The sequence below is a fragment of the Pinus tabuliformis genome, chromosome 6, assembly GCF_031772625.1.
Source record: "Pinus tabuliformis cultivar Carrire ecotype Pingquan chromosome 6, CPIR1, whole genome shotgun sequence".
Taxonomy (NCBI): Eukaryota; Viridiplantae; Streptophyta; class Pinopsida; order Pinales; family Pinaceae; genus Pinus; species Pinus tabuliformis.
In genome coordinates this window covers 424,252,088-424,262,428 of record NC_142292.1, presented here as the reverse complement: position 1 = coordinate 424,262,428, position 10,341 = coordinate 424,252,088, and positions in this window count along the sequence as shown.

The following is a 10,341-nucleotide window of genomic DNA, read 5'->3' as shown; positions in this document are numbered from 1 at the left end:
GATAATCGGGATGAATAATTAAAGATGATTCTCCAGCTTCTGGTGACCCAACTCTACTATCACTAGGTGATACAAGAGCTCGTAACCCTTCAAGCTGACTTGGTTTATATTCAGGAGGTTGCCCCCGAAGTCTACGGGATTGTTTTGGTAATTCAGCCATGATTAAATATTTAATTACTTCACACACAAACAAAGAAAATCTCAATAAAACCACCTAAAGTCTCTAAAGAAACAAACAATTAAATTACATGCCTAAAAAATCTAAGAGTTCAAACCACACACAGACAGTAACTTTCTTTACCAAAAACACTAGTTGGTGATGAAATCCAACATCACAGAATTCAATACAGAAATGGTGGTTGGAACAGTTACCCCGACAACCTACTTAATGAAACAGACTAGCACAAGTTTCTTCACAAAACTGTCTAGAGTGAAGAGAACCCCCTAAAGAGTCCAAGTGAGTCTAGTCGGTGTCTGCTCTAGGTACAGTGAGACCCATCCTTCACCATCACCTTAGGAAAGAATCTTAAGATTATGGTCACTGAGGTTACCAACAGTAACAAATACAATTGGGGGAACAGTCTACGATCCGATCTATGCGCAAGGGTAGGGTAGCAAAGCTCAATCCCCTTGAAGGCTCCTCGACATGATTAATCCGAGGTCTACCAACAAGTGACCCCAGGCTCCTCGACAATGGTTAATCCAAGGTTTATTGTTTTTAATACGCGCAAATCTGCTACTTTCCCAATGTGACAAACTTGATTGTCTCAAAGATTCAGACATGATCTCATGATTGACTCCTTTAAGAGGAGCTTGCTAGAATATATCAATTACAATTGGATTTATTTCCTACCACAAGATATAGCTACTTGTTTGTTTTAACTATCTTGGAGAGTTAATTACTCCCTACTCCAAGATACTAGCCTAAGTTATATTGGTGATAATAGCCCTAGAAATAAAAAGATTGCTAGATCAATTTTAATTAAGCATTACTTTTATGGGTTGTTTCTTAAGTCAATAGATATGGAGATGAAACTTTGATGGTGTGAAGACTTGACTCCAAAAACACTAAAAAAAATGCACCTAAAATGATAAACAATTATTTTTTCCTTCAATGAATTTCTAGCTAAAAGAAAGAGTTGAGAATGCAATTCCTTGGAAAACAAAACTTTCCTTCAACATAGAAATGAAAAGAAAAACTTTTTGTCTTTTTCAATAAACTCAAAACGATACTACTAATTAAGCTCACAAAAATAAATCCCTTTTCCTTTTCAACACTCAAAACTACAGAAAACAATTCTTTCAAAAGAGAATCTGCGGTTTCTAGAAAACACTCAAAACTATGAAAAACTAATCTTGAGATCTGAAAACTTCTAAAAACCTAATCGAAATACAATCTTCAAATGTTTTTGAGGACGTTTTACTTAGTTATTCAGTAAAATAAGGATTAATTCGTTCAGAATAACAAATCAATCAAAAAACACCCAACTATGTTTTCTTTTATAAAAATGAAATTCGCAACATATGACCAACTTCGTTCAAAGATTCGAAAAGAGAAACGAAATCTATTTCTCACCAAGGGAAGATTTCACAAACCAGCCAGGCTCATCAGGAAGATTAAAAGATATCAGGGTGATCTAAGGTTTCTTAGGCTTCCAATCTTTAAGTCACTACAGAGACCGAGTGAAAACCAATCCAGGTATGCAAAACTTCTAGAAAATCATCTAAAACAAAAACACCAATTGAACTTACTCACAAGAGACTTTTGACAGGACACATGCAGATCCGGGAAGAGACTAAAAGTCGTAAACAAATCCTAAACTTAACTCGACGAAAATATTTTAGGTTTTTGAAAAATTTGGATAGGGTCCCCAGGCTTTCAATAAAACTAGATGTGGTACCGCTCTGTGCACTAAAGGAACAGTGCAGGGATGTCTGTACTGTATTATAAACAGAGCGTGCGGTCCTCTTGAAACAAGAACAAGTTTCTCAAAGTCAAAGACAAAGGAAAATAAAAAAACCAAATTCAGTTCCCCAGTGGAGTCGTCAATTAGTTGGCCGGATAAATCGATCTTGCAGACAAGGTTGATCTCCCTAATATCAACAGATATCTAGCAACAAGCAGGACAAGCCAATCTACCTTTCTCTAAACATATTGCGATTCATTAATAAAAACTAAAGAGGTGTTAAGAGCCTACCTTAAGTCCAACGCTAGTTTGTGGCAGCCATGCTCCAACCGTCTGAAAGAGTTTCCTTCTAGGAACTTACAATCACAAACAAGTACACATCAAATAACACATGCATAGCTAATATAATAAATCATGTTTATCATGGTGATCAAGGAACCCATGAAATAAACCATAAAACATAGCTTATTGAGAAAAATAAACTTGATTGTATTAACTTTGAAATAGAAGAACTTTACAACCTTTGGTGCCTTGATGTTGTACAAGCTCTTCCCAGGGTCCAAACATGAATCTCCTCTACTTTGACAAGCCTCACTCTCTTCAAAATGAGATAAAAAATGTATCTAATCTCTCCTCTCAAAAGCTCAATTAGGAAGACTAAGTTCCAGCAGCATTTCACCTCAAAAATATTCAACTTCCAACCTCCCAAGTAACCATCCCAATGCTTCATTTTATAGTGCAAAGAAAGGAGGTTACAGGTCCACCATTGAGGGGATAGAGTCCTCCTTCAAAGGGATAAGCCCCTCACATCAAGGGGTTTGCTCCTTAAGGTATGGGATGCATGAAACTTTAAAGAGAAAACTTGCCACCTCAAGATTCCCTCTAGAAGCTTCCAGAAATGACTCAAAGTGAGTTTTTAAGAATGTACTTGTGCCATTTTAACTTTTACAGGGGTCCGCACCCATAACACAAAGACAAAGCAGTCAGGTGTGCAGAGAACATGACCATTAGGTGCGGGACCATAGGTAATACTAAGAGAAAGTGCGGAACCAGAGTTCTAGAGATTTTTAAGGACTTTCTCTTATTTTCAAGGCTTGATATGAAGAACTGAGGTTTAAGACTTGCAAAGGAAGAAGGTATGAGTGGTGATAGACTCACACAGATTGCAGAATGTCAAGGTGACAATTTTTGTGCAACACTTGGAGAAGGGGTTGTAATATCCCTCCCCTTAATAATAAATAATAAATAATAAGATAATAATAAATAATAAATAATAAAAATAATAAATAATACAAAATAAATAATAAAAATATAAATCATAAATCATAAATCATAAATCATAAATGTTAAATAATAAATGATATTTAAAAATATACAAGAAAATAAATAAAAATAATAAAAATAAAAAATAGTAATAACTATACTAAAGCTCTAAATATGAATAAATAGAAATAAAACAAAGAAAACAATAAAAAAATCAGTAAAGCTATCAAAAAGAAGAAAATAAAATAAGAAAGCTAAAAATCAAAAGAAAAGTAAAGAAATAAAACAAGAAAGCTAAAAATCAAAGTTGCATGTAGACACATGGAGTGTGTGCATGTGGTTCCCATCCAATGTTTGTTCTATTTAATAGATGGTGAGGAAGATGAGAGGCATTCCTGCATTCCATCATTCCGAGATTCTATCTTTCATTCTCTTGGGAGAATGGTGTTCTAAGACTTAGGAGTCACTGGCAGTAGTACGTTGATTGAGGGCTCGGGGGTGGCCAGTTGTAGCAGAATCCTTGCACAATTGAGCCTACGGTTGGGTGGAGAGTCGTCCCCAAAACCTTGTTGCAGTAAGCCTACTTCTACGACATGTAAGCACTATTCTTAGTTGAATTTAATGTTAATTAGAAAAGTTAATTAGATATTTATTTTTGGACTGTTACAGGGGTATTTTTACACATAACTGTTTTAGTTCTCCCAGAATTTCAGTTTCTTCTGGGGTCAGTTGTGTGGTTCCAGTTAGTCTCTTAGGAAAGGGTGGGATGACTTTCGGTTCACTTTGTTGTTTCTCTTCTTCATCCTCCTTCGGAGGAGGTTGGCTATCATGGAGGACCTTCCCAGATCGTAGGTTGATCTCTTGAATCCCCACAGCATAGGTAGGGCATGATGTCTCTCTAGTATATACCTGTTGGGCTTGTCTGTTATTAGGGTTCCGGTTCGGTTGAGTAGGTATTTGGGGTTGCCTTGGAGGAGCAGGAGGTAATGGTTGTGGTTGAGTAGGCGGTGGAGGCAAAAGAGCAGGAGGAGAGTTGTATTAGGGCCTCCACCCCTGATGAGGTACACTGAGGTTGTGGCTGAACATGAGAATGAAACGAATGGGCAGTAGGTTGAGTATGGTATTGAGATGGATATGACCAAGGAGAGGGTGTGGACTAGGAAGGATGAGAAGGGGGACCCCAAGAAGGTATGTGAGTGGATTGATTGGGGTTGTAATAAGTCTGGGATATCCCTTGCATTCCCTGTTGGTAAGGTTTGGGTCCATGTGGCCTCCTTTGGTTCATGAAGTAGAGTGGTTCAGTGGCTCCTTCAGCCTCTTGGTACATAGCTTTAAATCCAGGTAAGGATGGGCACTGATTTGTAGGGTGGTTTGCCTCACAAACAAAACACACCTCTACGGATTGCAATGGACACTCATTCTTCGGATACTTTCTAGTGCATCTGGGACAAAAGATGGTCAAAGCCCTCTCAGATTCCTCTTGCTTCTGTTGGATTTGCATGACAATGGTCTGTCTCATCTCACTTTTGAAGTCTTCCATCTGATTTGCAAACTCGCTTTGGATAAGGGGGCACTGACTAAAAGTTGACTTCTCCTACCTCTTTTTCTAGTTGCCCTAGAATGGTTTCTAAACATAGTCTTTATGTCATCATAAGGTAGCTGGTAGATGTCTCCCCCAGCCAAGAAATGGAGGGTATCTAAAAGGTCTTCAGGGACTCCTCAGAGTAGAACCAGCTTCAGAGATTTGGGGTCAAGTGTGCACCTAGCCATTTTATAACAAGGTTGGAACCTTTCTTCATAGTCTTCTAAAGATTCATCACTTCCCATGGTCATCTGAAAGATTTCTCCCTTTGTTTCCTTTGACCTACAGTAATCCCGGTATTTGTTGTTAAAGGTTTGCTGCATCTGAGCCCAAGTTGTGATACTGTTTCCAGGTAACCCCATGAACCAGCGGACTGCTGCATCCTTGAGGGTAGAGGGAAAGAGTTTCAACTTCTGCTCATCTTCAGCAGTTAATCCATGGAAGTGAGGTAAGGCTGAGGGACTTATGTTTTTCATCTTTGTGTCCCCATTGGTCGCTCGGATGGGAAAGGTGCCTTCTATTCTCTCCTCATTTCCTATATCATGTCTACGTTCAACCATGGTCTTCGAAGGAATGTTTTCTTGCTCTTCTTCTATTATATGATCTTCGTATATCTCTAGAAGTTCACCTATAGGTTCTTCTGGATAATTGCCACCAAAGAAGAGAGAAGGGTGACTTAGTGATGTGTTGGGCGTGTTGGGTACGCATTTTCCTGAATTGTCTCTATTCCTATGAGGCATGAAAGAGAATCTCTTTTTTAGGATTTTTGCGGTTCTTTTTCTGCTTGCTCCTGCAAAACTAAAATTGACTGAACAACAAGTTGCAAATAACTACAATAAACCTTGCTAAAATGAAAATTGCAGAATGGAAATGAAAGTGGGAAATGACTAATCTATGTTGCTTAAATGAAATTGCATAATTGAAATGCTAATCTACGCTTGCAGAATTGAAATTGAAGAATTGGAATGCTAAGCTATGCTTGCATAATTGAAATTGTAGAATTGAAGTGAAAGCAGGAAATGTCTAGTCTATGCTTGCTAAAATGAAATGAAAGCAGGAAATGTCTAATCTACTTTTGCGGAACTGAAATTGCAGAATGGAAATGAAACAACTACTCTACTCTTGCTGAAATAAACTACTTAGTAGAATGTTGCAGTAGAAAATAGAAGAAAATTAGTAATCACAAATACTCTGACGCTTCCCCGGCAACGGTGCCAAAAATATGGTGGGCTCCAGTATTGCAGCAATGATGTTGCAACTCCTGGGACTCCCTTCTTTACTTTTATCAACCCGGTAGTTTGTAATAAGCTTGGAAGCGACGGTGTTGTATGTACAAGTACTAGCTCTTACTGCAGGCTGTCACTTGATCAACTGGCACAAGTTTGCTAGGAGCTCAAGCCAACTTCTATGAGTTCTCAGAAGAAGCTTTTAATTGTGATGGAAGAAAGCTAATCTCAAAAGGGCTATTCTACTTGCAGAAAGAAGATGAAAGCTGAAAGGAAACACAAACCCTAGCAAACCCTCGTTTTACCCATTAACCCTATGTTTGCAAGAAAAAAAAGGAAACTATTGAAATGGATGCCATGGACTACTGTCAATATGAAATGCATGTACTTAAGCTATTTCTGAAGGAAAATGTGGAAGAACCATCTTTTTGTATTTTTGAGCAATTTTCTGCAAAGTTATTATGGTTGTGCTTTAACTTAGTCGACTGTGTAGATGTTTGGTGGCGAAATAAGGTGGGATTGGTTGTTGCAGATGATGGGGAAGGTGTGGAGAGGATCTTAAGAGTCCCCAACACCCTTCTGGAGAATTCCATGGCGATCAGATCTCGAAAAATTGCTCGCATGAACTTCTACAGGAAGTCTACGGGGGATCTACAGGTAGTTCTACAAGAGCAAGCCGAAAGTGATTTTTGAAGGTTTGAAGGAGGAAAAATAGTGGGAGAGTGGAAATGAAGGATGGATAGAGATGTTAAGGGGCCTAGTGCCTTGTAAGTGAGGCTCAGGAGTGAAGAATATGGTTGGAGTTGTTCAAAGGTGAAGGACGCGATTTTGCACAAAAACGTAGAAATTAGAGCTGTTTGGGCAAGTGTGGCAAATGAGTGAAAAAATCCTTAAGAAAGAGACTGGAACAGGTTGTATGATGGAGGAAGGATAGGCTAGAGTGTCTTACAGGTGCTCTGCACACTTCTATTCAAAACTGGCCCAAGCAAAAACTATTTACTGATTTTTGACCTAATTTTGACCTAGAAAACAGAAAAGTGTTGAACAGAACTTGATGGACAGGAATTTATGCAAGAAAGCTATGGAAACTGAGAAAGAACAGATCTAAGCATGAAAATATAACTAGTATCAACTTTTCCAACTCGAAATCTAACACTAGCAATTGCATTGGAAAGCAAAAACAATGTTTTTGTGGCAGCAAGAGTGCCTTGGTCTCAATTCATGGTCCCAAGGAGGGAGAAAGGAGATCAAGGACTGCTTGGTAGCCTTTTTGTGGATCTTTTCTGTTACCAAACTATCAAGTCAACCTGAAGCAAAAACAACTATCTTAATCATCAAAAACAACCTAAGTAACAAAGCAAGATTTAACCTAAATAACAGAAATTATTCTATGAATGCAAGAAAAAAAACATATATAAATACAAGAAGGAGGTACTGGGAACTTGGGTTGGGCCCAACCCCAAGAGCTACAGCCCCCTTAGAAATATCAGTTCTGGTTCAAGGCTAAATTCATCTTCATTGATCACAAAATAATAGTCATGTCACAAAACTATTTACAAAAAGAGCTCGAAAATGAGCTGAATGCAAAGCTGCACTAAAGTGTGAAAATAAATTGTTCAATAGTTAATCTACTGAGACCTGAGGCCTTCTTATTTATACATGTTGAGGACACCAACAGTCCTCCTAAACTTTAGGAACTCGGCTGCCAAAACTTGCAGATAACAGCCACTTCACTAGGTCTACTCGGTTGCCCCTTGAAATCTTCTTTGGTGGGTTGTGGAACTCCGAGATGTTGGTGGAGAACTCGAGGAAGGGGTCATTTAGTGCAGGAGACACCCCTCCTATAAATCCTCAGCCTTGTTTCTTCGAATTGGCTACCAATCTGCTTCATAAATGCCTGATCTTGGTCCAAAAATGTCCAAAAATCTGCAATAAGCACGTATTAGACTTTGTGGTAAAATGACTATCCCCATTCACTCAATTAACATAAATATATTCAAAATCATGCATAAAACTATGGAGAATGGTGGATTAAATGAGAATAATAGGCAAAATGAGCCCATAAAGTTACCCATTTCTGGGGCTCATCACCTATGTATTAGTTGGGATGTTTGGCTAGAGTAGAATGCAACTATCTTTGAAAATACAGTATCTAACTTTTACAGATTGTTCTCTCAATTTTCTTGATATTTCCTCCTCTTTCTCTCTTCCTTCCTCCACTTTTACATACATCCCACCTGCCCTTGTGGATATGCAAACAAATACTCCATGGATTTGTTTAATGGGGTGGCTTAAGGCTTGCCTTTTCATGGAGGAATTAGAGGAATTTTGTACCTATTTGATTCCAATATTTTACTCTTCTCTACAAATATAGGTGGGGACACAAATAGCTATGTTGAATTTTTTTCCCTTCATACCACCATCCTTTTGGCCATTGTTGTGGAAGTTCACTCCATAAACATATATAGTGATTCATAGGTTGTTATAAAATGGATGCAAGGGCAAGTCGTCCTTAGGAATTATTCTTTACTACCACTTCATCAAAAAATTACACACAACATCACAAATTTTGCTCATATTACTTTCAATCACATCCACAGGTACGAGGATGAAGAAGATGGTAGGCTTTCGAAGAGTGGACTGGATCTAGACTAAGAAACATGCAAGGTCTCTGAAAATAAAAATGACCATAAGACATAATTTATTTTGACCCTTAGTTCTGACTAGTCCTCTAGTGATTTTTATTTCATATCATAATTTTTTTGTAATATCCGATATATTAGACTTGCTACCATCTTTTTTCCTTTTCCTATAATATCCAACAAGTAATATCTAAGGTACTATACAGACATCAATTTGTCGATTTTGTAGTGGATATTTACAACTTCATACTATGATTTTTGAATGAATAAATCAATACTGATGGACCGTTTTATATCAACATATGTTGATGAATATAGATGTCCATAAAGAAAATCTTTTTTGCTAATGTATAGGTATCTTTTACTATTTTATATAATGAAAACTATAGATTTTTTCCATGAAAATAAAAAAATAAAAAATTAGTGAGCTAAAGTGAGCTTAAAAGTTCTATAGTTATATGAACCATATTTATGAAGTGGTTAGAAAGCCATGAAGAAGTTTACTTATAATATTATTATAACATGTTAAGGTGAACTTGGAGAGTGACTTTCTCAATGCATTGATGGTACTTGCAGGTTGAAGATGTCATGGATTACTTAAGGACAATCTTGTGGGTGCATTGCAGGTTGAGAATGTCATGGATTAGTTAGAGGATAATCTTTTGAGTGTACCGATGGTTTTGGCCGATTGAGTTGAGAGAATGAGAAAATTAATTTAAAGAACTAAAAAACATCGTGAAATGGATTAGTTATAACTTTTTGGAATTCCTTATTTTTAAATGACTTTAACATTTTGCAAAAAGATCTCAAAGATTAGCACATATCATGGATATAAGTCCTATCAAGTTTGTGAACTAATTGATTTTTTTAATTAATATATCGTATTTGCTGGTTGAGAATGTGATGGATTATTTAGAGGACAATCTTGCAAGTGCACTCATGGTTTTTGCGGATTGAGTTTAGAGAATGAGAATTAATTTAAAAAACTAAAAAAATCATGAAATGGATTAGTTATAATTTTTTGGTGTGTTTTTTTTGTTTTTTAATAATGATTTTGGAAAAAAATTAACATACACCATGGATATAAATTCTATTAAGTTTGTGAATTAATTAAATTTTTAATATATGGTATTTGTAGGTTGAGTATGTAATGGATTATTTAGAGGACAATCTTGTGAGTGCCATGGTTTATGATTGAGTTTAGAGAATGAGAAGATTAATTTAAAAAATAAAAACCAATGAATTAATTAAAAAAAAATTATAAATTAGATTAGTTATAGTTATTTGGAATTTTTTTATTTTTTATTGATTTTGAAAGTTTGAAAAAAAAAATTAATATATAGTATGTATATGAATTTGTAAACTAATTAAATTTTTAACATATAATTAATTTTTATTTTATTTTTTTATTTTTTTTTATAGAAAGTTTAATTAATATATTTTATTAATAATTATAAATTACTATTTCACTTAAATTTAATAAATTGGTAGGAAATAAATTTTTAGTTTTTCTCATCTATACTTGTGATTAATTTTTTCTTAATATTTTGAAATCTATAATTAAATTATCTCAAAATAATATATTGGATGGATTATTCACATAAATATGTATAATGAACTAAGATTAAATTGTTATTTCAATATTCCAAGGCAATGGTGATGAAGGAACCCATTTTCAATGGTAATGTTTTTGCACAAAAGCAAGTGTCTTTAATGAGTGA